Source organism: Eulemur rufifrons, chromosome 15, assembly GCF_041146395.1.
Source record: "Eulemur rufifrons isolate Redbay chromosome 15, OSU_ERuf_1, whole genome shotgun sequence".
NCBI lineage: Eukaryota > Metazoa > Chordata > Mammalia > Primates > Lemuridae > Eulemur > Eulemur rufifrons.
Genome location: NC_090997.1, coordinates 69718171 through 69746022, shown reverse-complemented (window position 1 = coordinate 69746022; position 27852 = coordinate 69718171). Strand labels below are relative to the sequence as shown.

The 27852-nt window shown below is 36.5% G+C and overlaps 1 protein-coding gene and 1 pseudogene across 1 annotated transcript in view; both read right to left on the bottom strand.

Moving 5' to 3' along the window:
- The window catches only part of SLC35F1 (solute carrier family 35 member F1), a 385838-nt gene that overhangs the window by 252160 nt on the left and 105826 nt on the right, over positions 1-27852 (bottom strand). The gene's annotated exons all lie outside the window — the stretch shown is intronic.
- On the bottom strand, positions 9932-10788 carry LOC138395752 (protein tyrosine phosphatase type IVA 1-like; annotated as a pseudogene).

Sequence of the window (27852 nt, the reverse complement as noted above, 5' to 3'; positions counted from 1 at the left end):
CTCTCTCCCTGGGCAATCTCAATTCATGTTTCAACTGAACCCTAATGACTCTTAATCTGCATCTCTTGCTCCAACCACTCCTGTGCTCTAGTCCTGAATTTCAAATTGCCTTCTCTATCTCTCCTTATATTCCTATAGGGGCTCAAATTCAACATATCCTCCCCGCCCTTCAATTTTACCTCAACAAACATGCTCTTTCTCTTGCGTTTCTTCTCATTTTATGACCTTATCTGACCTCATCAATCATTCCATTGCCCAATGATCCATGATTCTTTTTCACTCTTATCTTTCACAATTGTGCACAAATCATTTCAATTCTTTTTTAAAATATCTTTGAGCTTCGTTACTTCTCCTCTGTGTCACTGGCTACAGCTCTAGTTCAGCATTTCTCAACAAGCAATTTCAAACAGTGCATTAGAATCACCTATGGTGCTTGACAACATTCCTGGGATCCAACTAAACTTGCCTGACTCTGACTTTCAGTGAGGTGAAGTGTGTGGCAGGGTGAAAGGAGGTAGTCTGGGAGTCTGCATTTTAAGTAAATACCTTAGTTGGGTTTTATGCTACCAAATTTTAAGAATGACTGCCTTAGGGCAGCTTTCACTATTGACCTGAACTCTATTCCTTGGACTTTGTATTAATCTTTCTCTTGCTGCAAAATAAATTATCACCAATACAGTGGCTTAAAACAACATATATTTATTATCCCACAGTTCCCTTGGGTCAAGAGCCCAGGCATGGCTTAGCTGGGTTCTTTACTCAGGGTCTCTCAAGGCTGCATTTAAGGTGTTGGCTGGGCTTTGTTCTTATCTGGAGGCTCAACTAGGGAAAAATCTACACCTGAGCTCATTCAGTTTGTTGCTAAAATTCCTTTCTTGTGGCATATGATTGAGGACGCAGGTTTCCTATTAGCTATAGCCTGGAGATTGCCCTCAGGTTCTAGAGGCCACCTGAGGTTCCTTGTCACTTGCTTTTTAAGAAATGATAAAAGAGGAGATTTTATCTTTTTCCTTAGATGTTTTATTGACATTAAATAATAGAGATTTGCTTTTTGAAGATTCTATGAATCTGATGATATTTCAACTGAGCTGCATAGTGGCTAAATGATTTAAATATTCAAAGAAAGCCAAATTCCAATGTTACAAAAAGTATTTTCCTAAAGTTAAATAAAATATATTATTTCCAATGTCTGTGACACTCTGTATGAGAATCACAAGGGGTGCTTGTTAAAAGTGCACATTCTGGAACTCCAGTCCCCAAATTTCAGATTCAGTAGATCTTCATTTTTAACAAGCATCCCAGCTGAATGTAATTCAGATGTCTTAAGGCTCACTCTTTGGTTACCACTACTCTATAAGATATAATGAAAAATAAACACAAGGAAGTTTAAATGTTTTATTTTAGGTTGCAAAGAAATTCTTTGAACGTAATTATAAAATTATATGCAAGGGGAAGAAAACCCATCAATTACACTAGCTATGATTTATCTACTTTCAAAATTATGCAAAAATAAATAGTTCAAATCAAGAGGATAATTTTATAAATCTAAGACATTCTATGATGATAGACCATTATCTAATTTTTCTGAGATTAATCTGCATTGTAACAATAAAATTCCATTAAATTTAATTGGCTGAAAAAAATTTCAGCCAGTTTTATGTAAATCTTCCAATAAGGTACTAGTTCAATCTTTTCTTTGTTCAATAGCAATAGTTTTATTTTAAGTTTTCTTTTTTATGCAAACTTTTTTATTGATAAGTCATAGTTGTACATATTTTGGGAGTACATGTGATATTTTGGTACATGTATAACTTCATATTCAGAATGACTTTTTTGTTGTGAAAACTGCCTGACTTAAGCAACACAATGCAGTACAGTATAAATCTATCAATTACCAAAATTCAGTGGAGGAAGAAAGTCTATAAAATCATGTTAAAAATTAATTCAGCCCTGTCTATCTTTTGAGTATCTGTTAGATTTTGCAGAAAGCACGTTACAGGTTATTGAAATATGAGTTCATGTTCTTAGTTCACTACCCAGTACTAAAATATTCAAAAGCAAGACTTTTTTCCTATTCCTTCTGGGAGGAAGGAATCACATTAATGGGATCACATTAATGGATACATAGCAGTAATCTAGAAGCTGGAGGCACAAGGCTTTACTCCTATACCTTGGAACACCATTATCAACCTCTAGTGGAAGGCCATGCAATAATTTGGATTCTTCCCCATAGTAAATCCAGTGAATTCAGGTATCCACAGTGAGCTTCCTCATCACCTCCATCACAAATTATTTACATTAGCTGTACAACTGTTCCCTAATACATGAATTGGGAGTGTAAAATTGCATTGGTTTCCTGTGCTTTGGGTAGTTTAATTCATCACATCTATATGGAGTAGCCAATAAATACAAGATATTGAGGAAGAAGAAAATATACCCAGGATAGCAGCTCTTAACAGAAAGATAGAAAAGGCATGACCACAGATAATCAACATGAATATGATATATTATAAAATATGATAAATTCCTCAGGGCTGTCACAAAGTTCAGAATACAAGTTAAAAATTTGTCTTTATTATTTATTATTCATTGAAAATTAGGTCTGAAATTCTAAGCAACCTTTGTCTCTGGCAGAAAGAAGTCCCAAGTCATACACACAGTTAAATAACAACATATAAAAAGATACCAAACATATATACACATAAATATACACATCTGTATATGTATATATATGTAAAATATGTATATGTCTGTGTCTATATCTATGTAATAGGTCTTCTGAGAATCATAAGTCTATTAAATAGTTTTTCAATAATAGTGTTTGTTTGAAGCTATCAAATAAATAATCTTTAGGAGTTCATTCTTGATTTCTAATTCAGAAAAAGAAGCAAAATCCATCAAGAAAAAGCAATTTTAGAGGGACAAGAATTGGGGCCAAATAGGTTGTACAATCTACTTCCTCTAAAAATAACTAACCGAAGGTCTGGCAGACTGTTTTAGTTATCAACAGCTTCCCTTCATTAAATCTAATTGCTATACGGAGGCCACTTCAATTGATGCATGTAAAAAGCAATTTCAAGTCCATGGTGGTGGCTGCCAGCCTCTCTGGGGAATGGATAGTCCACTCTGCTCTTGTTGATGTTCTCCTTAGTACAGGAGAGCCGCTGAGACTAGTAATGACTGTCCACGCTGCGAGTGTCACTTGGCCTGAACTTGTCAATAAGTTTATCAAGAGGATTCTCAGTATATTTGGAATTGTGAGACAAAAAGATTTTACTAGAGAAAGAGAAAACGAAAAAGAAAAGGAATGAATGAATGGTTGAGTGCATGAGTGGCTGGGTGGTGCCTGAGCTTGGGCTTTAGGACCACATTGTGTGGTTTCAGTCCTGGCTCTACCTCTTAATCTCTGTGCAAACACGGACAAGCCACTTAGTTTCTCTGAGCCCAGTGTCCACATCTGCAGAACGTGGAGCAGAGCAGTCCCGTCTTCTTGTGAGGATTAAATGAGTTAAGCAGTGTTAGCTATTATGTTGTCTATGTTTTATTAAGTATCCAACATTCAAGCTGGCAAAATGACATAGAATTGTGTCCTATTTCACAAAAATTTAATATTTTTATGATTCATTCATTCATCCATTTCATATTTTTTGGTTTTATACTTTTAATCCTCTTTTGCTTAAGAAAGTGACCACCTTTCATTAAGTAGGCCTAATACTTGAGGTTGTAAATGTTTTAGAGGAAATCTAGATGATAACTAATACCAGCCACTACAAAATAATAAGCACAACAGAAATGTGGGTATCCTTCACGTAGCAGTAGAGGAACAATTTTTTAATCATTTACAAAAATGTGTCCTTGAATTTATATATGTTTTAGATGATGACATTAGATGTAGACTCAGATTTGTATTCACTAGGAATAAAAACTTATCATATGTGGTCAAACTCCTTCAGCAAATACCTAGGTACATGTGCACTATGTCAAAGCTTAACACTTTGTACATTAAAGTGTTCTGATACTTAAGGTCATTGACCAAGTGCCTACTATGTGGCAGGCACTTTATATTTGCCATTTATCAGTCCTCACAATAACCCAGTGGTGCAGATAGTATTCCCTATTTATGGACCCAAGGAAGTTAAATCATACAGCTACTAAGGAGAAAGGAACATGTGCAGCTCAAGTCTGGTGCTAAAGTCCATGTTTTTCCTTATTTGTCATGTGGCTTTGATCCTTATATTTTATTTTTCCCTCTAACCAGATATCATTACCTGTCCTCTTATAATTATATATAATACTTGTATTATAATGTAATGTAAGCTATTTAAGAGCATAACATACTTTTATTATAATGTAATGTAAGCTATTTAAGAGCATAACATACTTTTATTATAATGTAATGTAAGCTATTTAAGAGCATAAACAATATTTATTTTTAATATGCATCCCCAAAGCATATTTTATAAACACTATGGGTATACAATATAGTGTTTCTTCTACCACCTCTCTAAAAATGATGTCATTAGATCTTTCAATCAGTAGCCTCTGTGATTGTCATTAGGGCTGTTTGCAAATGCTGGGTCTCTTGCTATGGGTATGTGGTAGAATTTTGGGATTCTCTGCTTACTTGAAGGCAGTGTGGCAATATGTGGAAATGGCGAGTCTCCCATCCAGCAGAAGCTTTTAGAACCAGCACATGACTGTCCATTCCCTTTTTCTTCTGCCTCAACAATTGTGAAACCACAGATGGCAATGGTACCTCCACACCTGGGTTTCTGACTAACTATAATGTCACCTTGCAATGGATATGTAGAGTGAGCAAGACACAAACATGGTTATTGTAAACCATTGAGATTTTGGAGTTGTTTGTTACCACAATAACCTAGTTTGTACTGACTGACATAGCATGTTAGAATCTAATCAATAAGGACTTTACCCTAAGATCCCAATTTAAAATTAAAAATGGCAACTTCTTGAAGAGAACAAAAAAACTTTACCATTGCATTTTAAGATCATTTGCAGGGTGATAGCCCACCAAATCAACCTTTCTTAAGTTGTATTCTTCCACCATTTTCTCCTTTGTGCTATCCAGGTACAAAATGGGTGAGACAGAGAAGTTGTAGACGACACAATACAGACGCCATTCTTCTAAGTGAACTCCCTGTGCTAAATAACATGATGTGATATTTAGTTTTTAGGTAAATGAATCCCAGGTTGACAAAAGTACTAGCTACTGTGCATTCTCTGTTGTCTTGCAGTGACTATGAGAGGTAATTCAAATGTGTGGCATACATTTTTACTGGGCTCAGTAATTAAATATTGTGATATATACCTTACCATATCCTGAATAATTAATTAAATTATTCTTATAACAATGAGTTGCAATAAAATCATCCCACTGAGGTTAACTTTGTGACACCTTTTATTATCAGAGAATATTTTTATTTTTTTTTTTTTTTGTTGAGACAGAGTCTCACTTTGTTGCCCAGGCTAGGGTGAGTGCCGTGGCGTCAGCTTAGCTCACAGCAACCTCAGACTCCTCGGCTTAAGCGATCCTACTGCCTCAGCCTCCCGAGTAGCTGGGACTACAGGCATGCGCCACTATGCCCGGCTAATTTTTTCTATATAGATTTTTAGTTGTTCATATAATGTTTCTACTTTTAGTAGAGACGGGGTCTCGCTCTTGCTCAGGCTGGTCTCGAACTCCTGACCTCGAGCGATCCACCCGCCTCGGCCTCCCAGAGTGCTAGGATTATAGGCGTGAGCCACCACGCCCGGCCAGAGAATATTTTTAAATCCCCACAAATAATTTCAGTAAGAAACGAAATATTTTGTTATATCTTGAAAAGGTTATAAATTGCTTCTTGCTATTGACAGCAAGTTTCTCCAGATTCTATGTGCTGAAGTTGAGACTTTCATTATATTTTCATTGCACTGAAACTAAATTAAAGCTGATCTTATTATAGAAAAAGAATTGCATTCTATTTTAAGAACTATTCTCATAATTCCAACTTATTGTAATATCAGAGGCCAACAGAAAAATGGCAAAGTAAAGATTTATTAAAAAGAAAAACATGATTATCAAGACAAATAGCACTTTTAATAAGTTGAATATTTCAAGCTACTTAGAGATCCCACAATAGAAATACCCACTTACCCACTGCGAAGTTGCTTTGGAAAGTCCTCATAGCCTGATGAATAATGTGTTCTCTAAGCACTTTCAACTTTATTTATATTCCCCACCTTGTTCCATAAAAATCTCAAGGTAGTGTACAGGAATGAATATAGAGCAATGAGATTTTTTAAAGAAATGAGGAAATAGGGTCTCTGATAAACAAATATCTGGAAATAAGACAGAGATAAGATGAGTTCCTAAGTGAAGTCAATAATTTACAAGATGCACAGGTCTAAGATAATGAACACAAACCAGTTCCTTTGGTCTCTGATTTATGGAGTATCTTCAGAGAAGCTGGGCTGAGTTATTGGAGGAAAGAGGACCTGATCTTGGACCTCCAAATTGTTTAGATTTTTTTACCACATTAGTAAAAAAAAGGTTGAACATGCACCACCCCCCAGCATATCTCTGTATCTATTCATACACTGTGTGTAAATCTGTACCGATACATCATATACATCAAAAATACATGAAAAAGATAAATTACATAGAATAATCAAAGTTGTGTTATTTTCTTCCTATACCCCAAGGGATCATTTTCCCTGTGCCACCCCCACCAAGGAGTGACACAAAAGTGCACAGATGCTTTTCTAGCCCCTCAAAGGAAGGAACGTCTGCTGCTTATAAACAATGTCTTCCCTCACCCTCCCCAAACATGCTTGCCTGCTTTTTGAAAACTTCCACACATTTGGCAAAGGAGATTGTCTTCTACAAGCCTCCCTACCTCTAAACAACAGAAATCCACACCTCAAATGTCTTTTCCTTCTCTAGTAACCAATTGTCCTCATTTCTCAAAGCTTTTCCCATGAAGAATCATAAACGTGTTCTACCAACACAACATACTGGAGACACAACAACCAGTCCTCTTCCACTCTTGACTTTTCCCAGAACGTTTTAATAAATCAGACCTTTTCCAGTATTTCACTTCCACCATAGCAACCTCTCACTGCATTTCAAAACCTCATTAAACAAAATATGAAGGTTAAAGACTAAGATAATAGCTTTTGACCAGATTAATCTCTTAATCAAATTAGGACAAGGATTGTTTTCTTTTTATTACACTCTCTTAGATGGTTAATTTACACTAATTCTTCAGAGTTCACCATACAGCTCAACTGCAAGAAGCTCACAGTCTTCAGTGTTATCCTTAGAATTCCACAGCATCCCCTCCTCCTGCTTGGGGCCATCCCTGCACGCATCAGAAGGATCCTCTGGGATTGGCACAAGTGTGTGTCTGTCCAAATAGGGTCTCATGCCCATGCAGCACTCCCATCTAATTTCACTATTAAAGCCCATATCAAAGCATTTGAATGGCAAGTTGTAAACATCTCTAGTGTGACATTGGTAAAATACTACAGTAAACACTAATCAAACTAATTCAGTGCTTAATTTCATTTGCTCCTGCTAAATGGCTCATGAGATACGGCAACCTTAAAGACAGCCTTCTCATAGACTCTGGAGTTTGAATTTACACGGGGCAGAGGTAATCACTCCCAAATGCAATTATCTCATTATCACCAAATCTATAGGTGGAAGACTAAATTAGGAGCCACACACCGTTCACCTTTAATTTCTTACTATCCTTGTTTGCTTGTTCTTTTTAAGCAGCTATTACTGACAAGGTAAAAAGACAAAACAGTTTTCCTACTTGTCAGTGCTGCCAAACAAGTACAAATCAAAACAAGTACAAATCATTCCTAACCTTTTTGTTTCCTTCGTTTTCCCAAATGCAAAGCAGGTAGTAAAGACCAATGCCCTACAACCCTAGGGTATTAATTACCCAGATAGTGATTATTAAGCTCAAGGAAATTCCCATAAAAAGTCTTTGTACAAAGACAACCCATTTTTCTCTTCCACACTTGAATACATGCACTATTCTCAGGTTCACCGAACTAGAATACAAGGTAACAACTTCATCATTTATTACGATAGAGTTGGCTGTGGTTATTTTGTCTGACTGAGAGTGCAACCAGATTTGAGCTGAAAAACTATTTGGCCTCTATCAAGCCTTTATAGATTGATTTAGTGTTGGCTGAATATTTATAGTTTCAAAGCGCAATCCAGAATATAGAAGCAGACTGCCTTCCTCTGGGAACTTGTGTTCATTTGAACTAAAATATCAAAATGTCTTCTTTTATGTTAATCTAAAATATTAAACAAATGTTTTGAGACTAGCATTTCTTTAGAGATGCATATCAATTTGCTCACATTGAGTCAGGATTTATTTCCTAGATAAAACCGTATTAATTTTTAATGAAAGTAGAAGGATATTATTGTTAAAAAGATATAAAATTAACAAAATTATTTTTAATAATGATATAAATATTAAAATTATACTTTTTTTGCATTTCATCATTTATTTAGACGTTTAAGCTCTTGCTCTAAGTTTTTACAAGTTGGTGAACACTGACAAATTATTTCTCCCACAGAACTATAACCACACATCCCCAGATGGTATAAATATTAAATATATGGTTGAACTAGCATTAATACACATCACCATTTTATCAATTACATAATAAAACAAATTATCAAGTATCCAAATATTAAGTTCCACAGCTCAAAAGACACATAAAATATTAGATGTCTGCTCAGTTCACTAGCACAAACCCACTTTTGTTTTTGCAAGAGAGGTTGGGAAGAGAAGGAAAAAAGTCACACTTCAAACAAAAATAAGTTGGTAAAAAACTTTGATAAGTATGGGGAAAAAAATTACAATAACTTAAGAAATTTTAAGATTAAGAATTGTTTTAGCTACAATTAACACAGCATCTCTACCTTTTAAAATATTGACCAAATTAAAGAGCATATTTCTACATATTCTGCACAAAAATGCCTTGTGTGCCTTTGGCAACATTTTGCTAAAAATATTTAGTATCCTCCTCCCATTCTTTTTTCAGGCCCTCCCTGTTAAGTTGCACCTCAGAATGCAAACATCAGAAGTGTGAGGCTTTTTTGTCTGAAGACATTAAAGACATGTGCTTCTGTACAAGGTGGATTTTCAAAACGGAGGTTTTTTTTGTAACAGCACAAAATGAGATTTATAGAAAGACATGAAAAAATCACTGTGAGACTTGGTAAAAATCCAAAAAAAAAAAAAAATCAATGATTAAGCAAACCTGATGTACACTGGTATAAATGCAGAAGATGTCAACATAAAGTGAGCAGGCAAATAACTGTATAGGCCATACTTTCAATGTCTGAAATGACTGGAGGAATAAACCACATTAAGGTCTAGCATGTTCTTAGTTCCTGGGATTTTAGTTCCATATGATACTAAAACTATACAAGTATTGTGCTGAGTATTTTGGCACTTAATCTTTCTAAATTTCTTATATATTGATAAGATTCTGGAATGGGAATAGATTTAAACAAGACGTAACTCAATAGCATAGGCACACCTTTAGCCAGGACTCAAGCATTACAAAAGTGATCCATGTAACCTAAAAAATTTGTGCCCCCTTAATATTTTGAAATAAAAAAAAATCACACCATTTCAGGAAAGGTCAATTGGTGCAAATAATAAGCATATTTTAAACAGCAAGAATCTTTTGCTAAGTGTCCAAAAAGGTTGATTGTAACCCAAACACAGAGGTTGCAATTCTGTCAAGCTTGCAGCCTGGTAAAACTGCTTTACGATACTCCTATGGAAGCTTCATTAGACTTATTCACCAAGCCAACACGGTGACTCATATGTATGACAAATTAGCTCCTGTCTCAAGTTTTACATCCACGGCAATAGCATCAGGCACCCCAGTTTTACTGAATCCAACAGTTGTTTCTATGACCACTGGAGTCTTTGAAGTGCAACCGCACCTTAGGACAATACTCCAAACACAAAAGTTCCTTGCTGTTAAAAGCTCCATGCCACTTTAGACTTACGAGTTGAACTGCATCTTCATATTTCATTCCACCTTCAATTAATGCAAGAGCAACAAGCACTAGAGCTCTCCCAAGGCCTGCAACACAATGAACAGCAACACAATAACCAGGTTCTTCACCAAACTTGATTTTTTTTTTTTTTTTGAGGTAGAGTCTCACTCTGTTGCCCTAGCTAGAGTGCCGTGGCATCAGCCTACCTCACAGCAACCTCAAACTCCTTGGCTTAAGCGATCCTCCTGCCTCAGCCTCCCGAGGAGCTGGGACTACAGGCATGCACCACCATGCCCGGCTAATTTTTTCTATATATATTTTTAGTTGGCCAGATAATTTCTTTCTATTTTTAATAGAGATGGAGTCTCGTTCTTGCTCAGGCTGGTCTCGAACTCCTGAGCTCAAACGATCCACCCGCCTCAGCCTCCCAGAGTGCTAGGATTACAGGCATGAGCCACCACGCTTGGCCACAAACTTGATTTTTATAAGACTTAACCAGTCATCAACAATCTGGTTGATGGAGGTGCACCATCACCAAAAGGCCAGTCAAGAACATGGAGGCTTCTTTTTTCACAAGAGTAGCGTCATAAGTTGTTTCACACACTTACTATTGTGGTAACATCATACTTCTCAAGTTCCTCTATAAATCTGTTTAAGGTTGCCGTGGTTGGATCATGTGTATTAAGAAATGTCATGTTTTTATATGTGACTTCTGCAGGAGCTAGGCGGTTCATTTGAGCCATGTTAATTTAGTTTAAAAAAACAGTAGAGTTATGAAAGAATTTAAAAAATTGAGTACAGAAATGATGCAAAGAATCTAAAGTCTACTTCAGTATACTCCACTTGAAATTCTCAGTGCTTTGAATATGAAGTTGGAAGTAATGGTAAATGAACCTCCCAACAAGCAGCAGCAATTCTTCAGTCCAGTAACACGGAGACAACAGAAAGGAAGTGCACTTCCTTTACCCCGTCCAGGTAGGAGCTCATCAAACGCTCTGCAGATTTCAACTGAACACTTTGGTGACCACTCTCATGGGGGCTTCTTGGTGGAGTAGGAATGAATTTCTACAGTTCACTTGTCTGCAAAGAGGTTGCACTGTGCCTGGCTGTAATCTCCACTGCCCTTCAAAATTCCATAAATGTGTGACCAGGACCACCACAGAACTGAGGAGTATGTTCACCCATTGAAGACTGAGGCCTCATCACACAGCTGCTCCTGCGGCGGGCGGTGCAGGTGGCAGCAGGAGCACCAGACTAAAATTATACATTTAAACTATATCTTAAGCAAAGGGCACTTTAACAATAAAATAAACCTAAAGATAATGCTAGAGATGAAAGGTTTAAGACAAAAATGATGACTTCTGATTACACAGCATCTGAGGCAACATAAACACTTTAGGAAAGTTTCATAAATGGTTCAAACAAGCCATTGACTAATTTCCAGTTTAAAATTAACTGTCTTGTTGATAGGCTGATTATCCAAAACTAGAGTCAGTCAGTAACTATTAAATGGTGAATGGATAAGACACAGATAACCAACAATTGTCCAACTGTCCTTCTGAAATGCTAACTACAGTCAGAGGATACGGTCTCTGTCCCTTTTCTCAAAGCCTCTTTGCCCTCCTGGCAGGGAACAGGAGTTGCTGATCTCACTGGTCTAGTTCAGGACACGGACTAAGCCAGACTCATGAGTGAATGTAGCAAGAGTCCACACATGCAAGCACAGTGCTTTCTTCCACTCATTCTTCCTTGCAGCCGGATTAAAACTCATTCTGAGCCTCTCCTGGGACAGGTCTGGCTTCTGCTTTTATCTCAACTGTTCTTCTTGTAAACATGGGGCTCTCATCTGATTAACCCAATGATGGAGATTTTGGTACAGGTTTAGGAGAAAAGAGAGCTATGGGCTTCAGCCCAGTTCTGTGATTTATGCTGTGATTGTTGAATTAATTTGAAAAAATAGAAATAATTTGTCACTTTAAAAATAGGCCCCTTCCTAAAATGAAAAGTTCTTCTTTGGCAACAATGAGGGGCCAACACAGAGGCTTTTCTTCTAAATATTCATTATGCTACCAAAGCCAAGTTCCTTAAATAAAGATCTGACAAAATAAAACAATTTGCCAGGAGCCAAAAATAATGCCTTACTGTAAATATTTAATCATTGAAGCCATTGGTAAATCTACCTGAACTACATTTAAGATGCTTCATGATTTATTGTTTAAACACAACATCCTCAAGAACACTTCTATCCCTTCAAAATGTAAAGTAGAATCTAATGACAAATAAATCTCCAAACACTGATAAAGTAACATCTACTATTCGAAACTAGATGATATTAATATCCAAACGCTCTTTCAATACTCAAACATATTCATCAACTGATTGAAAAGAATGGGAAATGGACTCACACAATAAACCCAGCAGTGGGCCTCTCTCACACAGCTGGGAAAACAGAGCTTGCCAGCATGTCAAATTCACTACCCATCACTTCTGACGGAAGAGAGTGAGTTCCTTTCCGAGAGGAATGAGGTGACAGGTAACGTGAAATACCAGAGGAGCAGGAGGAAATAACTCCTGCAAACCCACATCACCTTTGGTGCAAAAATAGCATATAGAGAATGCAGCCCTCTGAAAAATGATCTCCTCGCTCTAATCCCAGTTTGTAATTGTGCCAACAGCAGGGAATTATATTCCCAGATGGCAAATAAGCTTTATATATTATCCCAAAGTAAACATTTCAATCACTCAGTCAAAAAACACTCCTTAAGGATTCTGAAATTGCAGTATCATATATGACTAAAACAGTATCCTTTTTATTTCCTTTCACACGATGGACAGACATCTATAGAAGAGAATTTTATTACTATGCCTTCTCACCCCAGCCAGATCAATTCTGTTCCCAGGGCTCCCTCTCTCTGAATGCCTCATTGTCTAGAAGGCACTTCTTCTTCCCAAAAAGCCTTGCTTATTGCTAACCAATTGCAAAAATTATGACAACCACAAGAAAGAAATCAAGATTCCAAAAGATAAATGAGTGACTGAAAATCAAGATCCCAAAAGATTCATTATAATTATCATGAAAGGAAGGACAAATGTTCAACAAACCCATCTTCAGCCTTACTAATTATCAAAGAAACGTATGTTCAAACAACAATAAAGTACCATTTGGAAAAAAATTAGAAATTTAGAAAATTAGAAAAAATAATGAAAAAATTCAGTGCTATCAATGTGTCATAACAGAAATATATTGCTAATAATGATGTAAAAACCAGATTTTACTCTTTTGAAACAGTACAGTAATATGTATCCCGAATCATAAAAGGGTTCTTGTTCTTTGACTCAGTAATTTTAAAATTTATCCTAAAAAACTCTCAAGCATAAAAATAATATATGCATGAAGATGTTTATTACATAAACATCTATAATATTTTGTAAGCTGCTTGGCTCTGAGTAAAAAAAAAATCTATAATACAAAAAATAAAAACACTAAACAGGAATGTTTAAGTAAATGCCAGTGCTTCTCTTCAATAGCATATCATGCAACCATTAAAAATTACAAATATGAACACCATAAAAACATGGGAAATATTAACCATACACTATTAACTGAAAAATAAATATTGAATAATATGCTCACTGGGTTATAATTGGTGACATAAACATGGATAGGACATAGATTGGAAGGGGAAATACTTTTAAATGTAATCAAAAATGAAATCAAATGTGTTAGGATAATAGGATTGGGGAGAGTTTATTTAATGACTGTAAGGATTAATATTGTCATAGTACTATTTTTACAACTTTAGAACAAGAAGGATTTTGGAGATAAGATTTTTTTTCCTCCCCAGATATTTGTGTTACAGTCTTAAAGGTCAAGGCTGTGTTCTATTCACCTCTGTGACAGTCTAAGCACTTGTCCAGCTCCCTATAGAATTATCATCCCATAACCAGCATTTTTAGACAATAATTCAGAGTTTTACTCATTTTAAATCTTATCATGCCTAAGAATCAGCAAAGTAATGCAATCTCTCTTTGGAGTGCCAGAGAGCAGGGGAATTTCATAAACTGGATTGCTAGTTCCCCCCCAAAATCTGAAATTGTTAACATCTAAATTTGTTAGGAGTCCCTAAATAATATCTTCTTTGGATAAATTTCCTTACCAGATAATTTATTTTTGGTAAAATCTCTTCATAATATTAGTGCAAATATTTTACATTGCCTGATCAATCTGGAACTCTGTATCAAAGTCTATGGTAATCATTCTTGTGTACTGCTGTTTTAGACAAGATGCTTTCAGAGAAGGACAAACACTCTTTGAACATAATAGAGAGTTTATGGAAAGGACTCCCTCATTTAAATGTTTAGGTCCTGAGAATCTCATTGCATTTACACAATAAGGAAGGAATCTCTACATTTTCTGGAAAAGATGCTCACTAATATTCTGTGTTAACCCAGGATTAACTATTTTCTCATAAAATTCTAATTCTTGTTCCATAATGAAAATAACATTTAAGTGCTCAGTTATTTTTTTTTTTCACAAATGAATAGCTGTTCTGTTAATTTAGAAAAAAATGTATAGAAATAATATATAGAAATTGATAACCTAATTGATAATGACCAACTTTTTACTTAAACTTTATTTTCACTTTTCTCACTGGTCAGACATGAAAGTGATTTGTAGGCCAGGCTCGGTGGCTCACGCCTGTAATCCTAGCACTCTGGGAGGCCGAGGCGGGTGGATCGCTCGAGGTCAGGAGTTCGAGACCAGCCTGAGCAAGAGCGAGTCCCCATCTCTACTAAAAATAGAAAGAAATTATCTGGCCAACTAAAAATATGCATTAAACATCAAGATTATTTTTACACGTAAAACTGTCCCCAGCAAGACAAGCTATTAACATCCAAAGTCAGCTTGTAAACTGGGCTCCAGCATCCCTCCTGCAAGAAAACTTACTAGATTATTCTGGCTCATACTGAGATCCTCTTTCTTTGTATCCTTCTTACAATTTTTATTTTTTTTAACTCATTCCATTTTATTGAAAGCAATTTCCAAGTAGCTTATCTGTTAGGAAGATAACTTCATCCAAGCATTTATTTAATAGTTAATTAGCAGCATCTCTTTCTTTATTTTTATTTTATTTTATTTTTTATTTCAGGATATTTAATTTCAACCATAACTCTGAGCTTTTAATAATGTCTTGGATTATTCTCCATTATTTTCATACATGATCTGGTTCCTCACCAATAGTGTGAATTGCTAGGGAGTAAGTATTATGTATTTTACATTTTTTGTAACCCAATTATCACCCCAAGACTTGCACAGTGATGGATATATGGTGGGTGAACGACAAATTTGTAATTGCTATTAATTTATTTTCCTTCTAATTACAACATTTGGAAAATTCTTTTATCTTTTATAAAAAGTAACACACACGCACCACACTCAGTACAATATATAATTAGAAAATTACTCAATTATTCAGCGAGGTACTGAGCAACAGGGAAGTGCAAAGCTGTCAGGAGTGCTGGCTCCACAATGGGTGCTTGGTAAGAATCGATGCATATTGAATAAAGGAACAAAAGGAAATATACTTCAAGTTTCCTTTGTAGAAAATTAAATAATATGTTTCTAAGAGATAATTAAATAGGTACAGTTCTTAAAGGCAAGCCTTTATAAATGGGAAGAAGTTGACAATCCGGATCATTAGGAAACTAACTTTGAAGTAAATTTTTAATCTAGAATACACAAGTTCTTAACATAAGTCCTTTGATGAAACCTGTACAATTATTATATAACTTTATTTGATAAGGAGAATAAATTTCCAGATGTCAATGTACTCATCTTTAAAGTTTGTCATATGCTAGAGGACACCCAGTCTCTACCCTACAGCGACGAGGAGCCCCCCCCTCATTGTGTTCTCTCCCTACGTCTCTCCAAGTCCAGGTCAACAGCCGAGGAATGACGAAATCATGCTCTGCCCACAGGGCCCTTACGTCCATGGCTACCCACTCTCTTCAGATGAAGGCCAAGTTCCTCAAACACGATCCACAACAAAACCTGGCCTGCTCTGGCCCCACCTTCCCTTTCAGCTTCTGCTCATCCCCATCCCTGCTCCCACCAAGGATGTAACAGGCAATTTCTTTCGGTTCCGCAAACCTTGTGCTCAGTCTTCTGCAGGCTTTAAGTGTGTTGTTCCCTCTGCCTAAATACTCTTCCTCCTTTTTGTCTTCTGTTTTTGCTTTACCTCGATAATTTCTGCTCTTCCTTAGCTATCACTTCAAGAATTCTTGTCTGGTCCTGGGTCTCTCTCTCTCCCAGTCGAGGTTAGCCACTCATCTCTCAGGCTTTCATTGTCTCTGGACTTCCCTCATTGCCCTGATTGCACTGTGATACAAATCTCAGGTTTTTGTTTTTGTTTTATTTTTAAAATTCCTTTGTCTTTCTCCACCCCCACTAAAGAGTGACTTCCTTGAGGACAGTTACCATCCTGTTTATTGCTATTATTTCCAGTGCAGGTTGTAAATTTTGATTATTAGAATTGCTCAAAGATAAGAATACTAAAGTAAGTAAACTCCCCTTATTGCAAAGATGGATGTTATAGTGGATATCACCATGTGTATTTCCTAATAAAGTCCAGGAAAAAAAGCAACATTTGATTTCTAAGAGGCACCATTCAGTCTATGAAGAAATGCTTTATGAAGTTTGCTCAACCAACATTATTTTTTATCTAAGATAGCTAAAGCCGACTACAAAAAGTTCGTACCTACTAAAATTGCTCAAATGCTTCAAATAAAACCTAATACCCTGGAAATACTTAGTAATTGCAGTCATCCCTCAAAGGCTCAAATCCCATACAGAGGGCAAATCTGTGAGATGAATGCACTAGATTTTATGTCTACAAATGTAATTCCCTTTTGAATTTGGAGAGAACATTATAAATTCTTTATACTTAAAATTTGTAAAGATAAGAATAATAGAATAAAAATTGACATATCCCACCTTGGCATGTCTACAATAGAACTACCAATCGGTCTGAATTGATGGGGCAGCAAGGCAGGAGAAAATTTTAGTAACTAAAATAGAACATTTTTTCCCCAAAGTTTCTTGTCTTACTATGTTCAGCTGAAAAAAAATGTGTGTAATAATTATTGGAATCTTTGAAACTATGTCTCTTCCAGGATTTACACAAAGCTTACTTAGGAAAACATTTCCAAATCATCACATTTAGCTCAGTAAATGAGTTTTCCTCTAGATCCCAGTTGCTCTCATATGAATGAAATCCCTGGAAACTAAAAATTTTATCAAAGTAAAAGTGTTTTTCGGTGTCTACACTTTTACTTTGGAAACCATTTCATTACAGAACTTGAGATTCGGGTAATCTAAAACCTTAGTGGACAAGCCACTGTGCCTGTTTCCTCATATATAAAACGTGGGCGGTAACAGCATTCATATCCCTCTTTGTTCCCTGGGGAACAAAATAATATAATGCCCATAAAGCACTTAGCAGCATACCTGACTCAGGTGATCAGGGGGCCATACAGGACCTACAAACATCTTTTATTTGACCTTTTCATATTTTTTAAAAATTGACTTAGCTCCTTCCAAGTTTATGATCCAATAGCCAGACCTACTGTCTTTAAGTTTACAAAGAAAGCCACTGAGTGTAAACAGGAGCAAAGACTTGGTCAGTTAAATACAAGTTCAACCCAAGCTAGAACCCAAAATTTATGACTCCTAATTCAAGGTTCTAAAATGCCCGATTTTCCCAGAGGCTGATGCTTCCACCTGTTTTCCTGCCTTTACCCATTCCCTTGTCCTCCTCTCGTTTTGCATTTCAAGTGGATGAGGCTTGAGATTCCCTGGGAGAGAGGACTAGCACAAGCAGGAAGAAGACCTCCGTTTAGCACACACAGACACCTCCCAGGCCTCACACTCCCGAAAGGGATGCTGCCGATTGGGAGCAGAAGAAAAGAGAGGGGTGAGCTGCCCACCCCAGAGACAGAGAAGTTCTGGGAACCTGCGGGAGAAGAGAGGAAGGAAAGTGGATAGAAATTCCTTGCAATGAGATTAGAAGACCAAATCTGATTTTTTAATCTCAAAAATCCACCTGTAATTGAAAAATGTAAATTACACCAATCTTGACATATCTTAAAATTGGGAATTTCAAGTCAGAAAATGTAGGTGGAGTCCCAGTTTTACTACTTAAATTGCTGTGTAACCTTTGCAGGTAATTTATACTCCCTGGGACTTTGTTTCTTTATCCAACAAATGGGTGTAACAAAAATCCCAGCCTTACCTGTCTCATTGGGTTGTTGTTAAGATCAAATAAAATCATGTTTATAATGGTTACCGTATATGGAGTACTTACAATATACCAGACACTATGCTAGGAGCTTCACATACATTTTCTCATTTAGTTCTCAAAACTTTGAGATTGGTTGCTATCAACCCGGTTTTTCAGATAAAGAAACTGAAGCCTAAGGGGCTTAGGCACTCACCCACCGTCACTTCAAGTGTTAGACCTGAAATCCACACCCACGCTGCTCAACTGCCACGCCCATGCCCAAATCTCCATGCTACTCTTTGCAAGAGTACTGTATAATAAGTAAATTACATAAGTACGTTATGAATCTCACATTTGAAGCATCATCTAATTCATTTCTTATTTTCAGGAAGACAAAACAGACAGGTATGTAAAGGAGTCTCAATAACAGATCTGATGTTGGATTCACAGCACCATGAATTTTTGGCTACTATCACAGCTTTACTGGTGACATGCCACTGTTGTTACTGAATTTTGAGTAGCGACAGATCTGAGACTTAAGCCAAATTTTACTTGGTAATGAACAGTATATAAAAAGGTATTAGTTCAGTCTAGTTTTAAAGATGCCAGACTTTGTTTACAAAGCCAATTCACTTTCCAAAAGGATAAGTGTCCATAGATCCCTGCATTATTTTAGGGATCTACAATAATTTCTTTAAATTATTTCTTTAAATACTTGGGCATTTTAAGTATTTGGACTACTTTCTAAGATGGCAGGTTTATATCCATCTGGTTGAGTCACAACTCCACAAAAAAGATGCCTGTACACCTACTTTCCTCATCAGTAAACTGGTCTCAGAGTCAAACCAGAGATAACCAATAGCTGGAAAAACAAACAAATCATGACAATGTCAAAGAAAGGAGAAAAACTAACCAAGCCATGTAAGAAAGAATACTATAGTATCCTTCTCTCATCCCCCCAATAAAAGTCTCACTATAATAAAATCAACAGTATCATCTAAATGCAAGTGTAAGAGGCAATTTATCTAAGCTTCTTGGGAGGCCCATGCATTTCAATACCGTCCCTTCCATTCTCCTTCCAGACACTCTTAATCATACAGATTCACAGGCAGAAAATCCCCAGTAAATCCCAAGGACATGGGAATTAGCTGTTAGGGCTCCTGTGTGCATGTGATTGGGAAGATAAGGAGTGAGAGGCAAATTCAGAAATTAGGATAGCTGTGGGAGATCAATGTCCAAAAGTAAAGTTCTCAACTTCAGAGTTCCTATGTCAGTTCCATTCACAGAACACCCATTGAGAGCTTCCTATAAACTGGGCTATGTGCTGTGCCCTTGATACCTCTCTGCCCATAAACAGCATGTATCTAGTGAACTTGATCTTAGACCTTCTTAACTCAGACAACTGACTAGTTATGTTCATAACTAGCAGCCTAGGAACACTTGCTTGAATGTTTTTCCTTTCTGGTTGCAAAGCATGTCTAATTTCAAAATCTCTTCAATACCTGGGTAGTGACACATGCATACATTTTGATATGTGTCCTCCTTCTGGAAGCTCCTCCTTCCAGAGTGACACAGCCTTTGATGGAAGACACAACCCTAGAATGTGAAATTTTGCCCATTCTGATAATACAAATTCAATCATTTAAGAAGAAATTCGTCAAAGAGTTAGTTCCCAGAAAGTTCATATTTTGCCTTTGAAAGAAATGACATAACAAATAATTTAATCTTTTTCTTGAAAAATTCTCTCTATGTCTACTACTATAAGCAAGACTTAGCCTTTAAGTATTTATTTAAAATATATTTTTGTACTACATAACATAATAGCAGAAAATTTTTTTATTTAATTTATTTCAGCATATTACAGGGGTACAAATGTTTAGGCTATGTTATTGCCCTTGCCCCATCCAAGTCAGAGCTTCACGCCTATCCATTCATCCCAGATGGTGCGCACCTTTTTAAAAAAATTTTTTTTTTTTTTTTTTTTTTTGAGACAGAGTCACACTCTGTCACTCAGGCTGGATTGCAGTGGCATGACCATGACTCACTGCAACCTCAAATTCATGGGCTCAAGCAATCCTCCTGCTTCAGCCTCCTGAGTAGCTGGGACTGACAGGCATTACCACCATGCCCGGTAATTTTTTTATTTTTAGTAGAGTTGAAGTCTTGCCATGTTGCCAAGGCTGGTCTGGAACTCCTGGCCTCAAGTGATCCTCCCATCTCAGTCTCCCAAATTGCTGGGATTACAGGCTTGAGCCACCACACCCAACCTGTAGCACAAAAATTATCACCTGAAGAGTGTTCACAAACTTCCTTTCTCCCATAGTTTCTAATTCCCTCTCCGCTTTATGAACTAGAAGGATCACATCTTTTGGAGAGAGATTTTAATTCTGAGTCATGTCAAAGTGCTAAGAAAATAAGTGGGAGGTTGAGGAGTAAACAGAGTTCAGTGGGATCAGGGCGGAGAGTGGTGTGAGGTGTAAGGAACGTGTCCAGAAGGAGAAGGGATTTACAAGTGTAGCTGTGAACTGTGTTTTTTCCTCTTCAAAACCCTTCAAAAGGTATGAGTAATTCTTAATTTCTTCGGGCATTAATTGGAAATAACTTTAGCTACTCAGCTGTGCATCTGACCACATTACCACTGAGGCTCAGCCCCATGTGCCTAGACACGAGTAGGGCCTCAGGGAGAAATGGAAATGCTGCCAGAGCCTCCCAGCAGAGCGTCTGAGCTGCTGGTGGCCCCTGTCAAGGCCACCTCATGAGGTCCCCAACCCCTCCCCAATCCAAAGGGAAAAGCCCTGGCGAATGATTTCAAGCAGATATAACAGATATAAAGAGTTGAGAGAAATGGGGGAAAATAGAGAGAGGAAAGAAGAATTGCGTAAGCACAGGAAGAAAGACGGAAGCCCAGGTGGGAGGGAAGGTGATGGGAGGCCGGGATAGGGCTGCAGAGAGGATGCCCTTGACTGAAAGCCCAGTGGGGTGGAAGAGGCTCCCCCAAGCAGCCCACAGTTCCTACAGATGATGGGCAACACGAGAATCCAAATAAGCCGTTTGTGCCAGAAATATGAAGACTAAACTGAAGGGGAAGAGGCCAACACGGCCCGTCCTTTCTGCCTCCCATGGGTGCTGGCCTGCACTCACGGGTCCCATCCTGGCTTCTGCAAAGTGCTGACAGTTCACCGCATTCTGCTCAATCAAGAGATCCACTGGCAGTCCCTTTGCCCTCCTCTGTCAGTAATCACCACAAACTTGTCAAAATCAAGGGGAACAGGTCACATCCTGCACAGACAATAGGGAAAATCAGATTCCCCTAACAGGCCTGATTTGAAAGCAATTCTGAAAGGAGTAGCAGAGGGAAAAACAATTTTTTTTTCTCTTGTTGATCTGAGCAGAAGACTTGAGACTATTTCTTCACACTGCCTACCTGGTGAAGGTGACAAGGGTCACAAAGTTAAATTTCCTAGAAGTGTATGAGTGTCTGATACATTTGAAACACTTTCGGAATTTAAAGAAGACTGAGTGCCAGGGAATATGTCTAACACTCCTGATCCCAGATTTGTATGGAAATGCCCAGTAAAATATAAAAACATGGGGAAAACTACATTCATTCACTCACCTGTTAAATATTTATTGAACTTTAACTATGTACCATTTATATCTCTATAAACCAGGTCAATAGTTGAAAATAAGATGAGGCATTTACCTTCCCTTCCTTTTCTACCTGAAACCTTGAAAAGGTACCTTTACATGCCACAAATTGCCTTCTCCTTCTACTACATGAACTGCAAAAAAAAAAGTCAGTTCAAAGAAAATATAAAGGCCTATTCAAAACTCCCCTCTGTGAAGAGTTGCTGCTAAGACACTCTTCCTAACTCAAGAGTAAAATTAGACACAAGTAGAAAGTCAGGCTCACACTTAACCAACAAGTTTAGTTAATGTTCTATTAGTACATGGGCACCCAAAAGAACAGTTAACCTGTAAAACAGAATCATCAATGTTAAAATCCTATTTATTCTTGAATATATATTTATTGAGCACCAGATCACGTGTACACTGCTAAGAAACACATGGAAAAGTGAAATGCACGATTCTGTTCTCATATAGCCAACATTCTACCTGGTAAGATGAGTCATCCTTATAAATATTATAGAATACGAACCATACGGGACATACAGCAGCAGCTGCTAAGGACCAATTGAGTTGTAAACTCGATAAGCAAAATAGCTGTCTGGGGTGTGCTGCAAGAACTTCCAACATAACCTGTTCAAAATAGAACTAATTATCTTTCCTTTAACCATGCTTCTCCTCCTCTGTTTTCTATTTCAGTTTGTGGGAGCACCATTCACTCAAGCCAGCCTTCCAAAAGCTCTCCTTTTCCCATATGTTCCACATGCAGTTAGTCACCAATATCGGTCACTTCTAAGGTGGAATTGTCCCTTAAATCCAGCCCTTGCTGTCTATTCATTCTGTCATTGCCTAAATTCAGATCCTTAACATCATTCATTTGGACTATTCCAATAGACCAATGTGACTTCCCATTTTCTTTCTTTGTCTGTCTAAGATCATCCTCCAATCTGCCACCAGGTAACGTTCCACATTTCTTTTCCCTATTACCCATAAAGTCCAAACTCCTTGGTAAGGTGTGGAAGGCCCTGTACGATCTCATGCAACTTAATGCACAAGTTTCTGGTGCTCATCCTGGACTTCACACCATTACTCAAACTTGCAATACCCACTCATGTCCTGACGTCTTTGCGTATTCAGACCCAAGGTCTGAGATAGCCTTTCTCACCCTCCCCACACAGAAAACTCCTACTTACCCTTTGAAACTCTACACGAGTAGAGGTAGCTGTTTCCTCCTCTATGCCAACAACTAACATGTCATTGGTTACAGCATTTATCATGCTTAATCATAATGATCTGCTCATATGACTATCTTTTTCACCAAATAATGGGCTTTGTGAGGGCAGAAACATACCTTATTTATCTTCATATTCTTAGTGCCTACCACAGTGCCTGGTACATAGCAATTTTTCAATGAATTACTGAGTTTCAAAGAATGAATAAATGGATGGATGGATAGAAAAGAGAAAAAATACGTTGTATCTGAGCTGTCAGGAAAGACTTCACGAAGGATATTAGATTTGAGCTTTACTTTTAAAAATGTGATAGGTGTTGGACAGGAAGAAATGATACAGAAATATCCATATGGGGACAACTAAGAGAGCAAGAGCATAAAGGTTTAAGTGGAGGTGATTTTAAAGCAAGCAAGCAGGTCTGTTTGGTTGTAGCAAATGACCATGAATAAAATCCGAAGTCCTCATCACAGCTGATATGGTCCTAATTACTTCAGTATAAGGACTTCTCTAACCCACTGCTTCCCAATCCCTGACTACACTCCACCCCCTCCGTCTTCCTCCTGTCTTTCTAATACACCAACCTTGTTTCTGCCTTGGGGCCTTTTCTCATTGCTGATGCCTTTGCTTGCAAGATCCCTGAAGGGTGGTTAATGTTGAGTTAAAATATGATCTGCTCAAAAGGGCCTTTCTCTGTCCCTCTCTCTCATGTACCTTTGACCCACCCTCTCTATCAGAAACCTGCTTTATTCCTTTACACCAAACACCACATTTTGAAATTTTTATTTATTTATTCACCAAATTTTTGTCTAAATCCTTCCCTAACCCCACTTCACCACTATATCTCCTGTATCTAGAATACTGTCCAGCACAACAGTAGGCATTTAATAAGTATTAGTTGAATAACTGAAGTGTTAGATGCAGCTAGAGTCAGCAGGCAGGAGTGCAGGGCTCTCAGCTAAATTTAATAGGGAGGGGGAGTATATGCACTGCACATATTTTACATGGAAGTAGCATTATCAAAGATGGATGCTTAAAAGATATCTTTAAGTAAATTACAAAGTACTTTCAAGACAGGGAGTTAGAAAAGGGTTCTGAGAAACACCCAAATATTTGACCTGTTTTACAAATCTTTTATATTTTAATCAGTTTGCTAAAAACATATTTTAAATAGGCAATTTGCCTACTTCCACCACTATAACTTGCATCAAGTCTTGCATATTCTAGGTTAATTATACCAGTTGGTATAATTTTTTTTAATTTACTTAGTTTTCATATATTCTTATTAAAGCACAGGGTATACTCATTTAAGTCCTTTTCATACTTCTTATAACACATTAGAAAAAGTCAGAATAGCAACCATTAAGTCTTAATTTGTATTTATGCCCCTAGACAAAAATAAATGGAATTTAAAAATAGACCTAACTATTTAAATTCAGTGCAATCAATATTTATACACAGACTAGTTTGGGTTCCCTCTTTTATAAAATTTTTCCCAAGTTTTAGGTTTTGGGGTTGGGGAAATGTAACAACATTCATGCTCTGGACACAGAGACTGTGACTTCAGGACATATACTTATGTGAATATATATGGCACATGTGGCAACTATATGGTGACTCTGAACAATGAACTGAGTTAATTTAAGCCATAAATGTCACTGTGGGACATGATATGTAAAATGATAAGTTAAACTAATAACTTTTAATGTCCTTCCAACCCCGAATTGCTAAGATTCTATCCTGTGCAGATGCCAAGTGTAATTAAATATGTAATTACTATGTAAATATTGTCTCCTATGATGATAAAAATATTTAAATACTTCTAGAACTATGCTTGGTACTCATGCTACTCCATCGCTGTTTTGTTTTTTACAGAAGTAACTTTCTTCTTTATTAATTAAAAAATACTGAATAATTTCCAGTTCTGCCATAGCAATGTAATTTCTCTACTATCCATCCCTCCCCACTGATTATGCCTATAACTCTGGAAAAAACAATGACGACAACACTACCCAAGGACTCTGAATAGGAACATGAGCAGGAAGACTAGGCAGGGCAGCCGAAACTTGAAGAAACACTCAGCATGTGGATAAGTTTCCCAAGTTGTTTTTTTCTCTTTCACCTTTGCCCTGAAGCTAGTCCTCAGCTCTGCAGTGCAGGCAGCTAAAACTCTGATGTAAATTTTGCTATCTTTCTAGGTACAGGTAAAGGAGTCCCTGCAGCCAGAAGGTGGGGGGAAAACCAAGAGGGTAAAGAGACAGAGAAGGAAAGCCCTAATTCTGTGTAAGACCACACAGGTCTCAGCATAACTTAAAAAAACATGTGTGTGAGACAGACTCCAAGCAGCATAGCAAAGGTGTAGAGAAGTAAACTGAGATTTAAAACACTGCCAACAGGAAGTAAGAAGTAATCAAGTCGATTGTCTCCTGAAACCAAACAATCTTCAGAAGATTATAACAGAACTCAGAGTCTATACAACATATCACTGACAGTGGCCAGTGTATAATCAATAATTACTTGACATTCAAGTAAATAGGACTATATAAGCAGTCGGAAGCAAAAAGAATCAACAGCAGCCAACCCTGAGATGACTCAGATGTTAAAATTACCAGACAGTAAAGCAGCTACTATAATTCTGCTACAAGAAGAAAAGGAAAATAAACTTGAATGAAAAAAAGGGGAATCTCAGAAGAGAAATATAAACTGTAAAAAACACTGAACTGGATATTTTTAGCTAAAAAATACAATATATGAAATTTTTAGAAAAGACTACTGGATGAACTTAATAGCAGAGAAAAAAGGCAGAAAAATTGAAAAAAGAGCAATAGAAATTATCCAGTCTAAAGAACAGAAGGAAAACAAAATGAAAAAGGAATGAACAAGCCTCAGAAACCTTTGAGACAATATAAAAGATCTAAAATATTTTTAACTGGAGAAAGAGAAAGGAAAGATATTGAGGCAGAAAAAAATATTTGAAATGATAATGGCTGAGTACATCCAAAATTAGGTGAAAAACATAGACTTAAAGATTCATGAAACTCAGTGAATCCTAAATAGAATAATTAAAAGGAAACTATGCTTAGATGCATCATAATCAAACATTACATGTACCCTATAAACATATACAACTATTATGTACCCATAATAATTAAAAAGAAAAAAACTACAATAAGTAAATTAAAATATGTAAAAGACTATGGGTTTCCCCACTTAAAATTTTTAAAATGGTCTAACTGCTTTAAGTAAAAATCATAAACATTTTCCAGTAGGCCTTCAATGTCTGTACATGTAACACATATGATAACCATAATATAAAAAGATAGCAGGAGGGCATGGTAACAAGATCTATACGAGTGCAAGATATCAATATTTTACCAGAAGTAGTACAATATTAACACAAAGTAGACCGAAAAAAATTCAAATTGATATAGCCAAAAGCCAATAAATAATTTAAAATCCAACATCAAAAAATATTCAAACAATCCAAAAGAATGCAAGAAAGGAGGAACAAAGAAACAAAAAAGCAGAGGAAACAAACAGAAAAAAAATGATAAAAAGGTAAATCCATATCCAAAATATACCAATGATTATGTTAAACACTAATGATCAAAACCCATAGCTAAACTTTCTAATTAAAAGGCAGAGATTAAGAGAGTGGATAAAAAGTGAGACCCAATTTATACACTGCCAAAAAGAGACACACTTTAAATATAAGGACACAGAGAGGTTGAAATGAAATTGATGGAGAAAGGTATAATATACAAAAATTAATTATGTGAGGGCTGGAGTTGCTATATTAATATCAGATAAAATAGACTTTAAGACAAAATGTATTACCAGACATAAAGAGAGATGTTTTATAGTGATAAAAGGACAATTCATCAGGAATCATAATGGTTAGAAATGTATGTGTGCTTGATAATAGACCCTTAAAATACATGACACAAAAATTAGCAGAATTAACATAAGAACCAGACCATTCCAAAATCATAGTAGAAATCTTAACACTCCTCTCTCAGCAGTTGATAGAACAACCAGATTTAAAAATAAAAATCAGCAAAGACGTAAAAGTTCTGAACACTATCAACCAATTTGATATAACTGAAATTTATAGAATACTACATCTTACAACTGCAGAATATTCTCTTTGTTCAAGGCATTTACCAAGAAAGACAATACGCTGAGATTTAAAACAAATTTTAAGAAATTTAAAAGTATTAAAATCAAAATCAAACAAAATTTGTTCTCTGACTACAATTGAATTTAATTAGAAATCGATAGTATTAAGATAGGTAGGAAATCCTCAAATATTTAGAAATTAAACCACATCTCTAAATAATCAATAGAACAAAATCACAAGAAAAATTATGACTTTTTTTAAAAAGAACAAAACGATGACATCTCAAAGTTTGTGGGATCCAGCTAAACTGGTACTTTCAGGGAAATTTGTGTGCTTGTATTAGATAAGAAAAAAATACAAAATCAAAAACTTGAAGCTCCACCTCAAGAAGCTATAAACATAACAGCAAAGTAAACTCAAAGTAAATATAAGGAAATAACAAAAATAATAGCAGAAATAAATGTCACAGAAAAGAGAGAAATAGAGAAAATTAACAAAGCCAAAAGTTAGTTCTTTAAAAAGATGAACAAAATGGACAAACCCCCAACTACA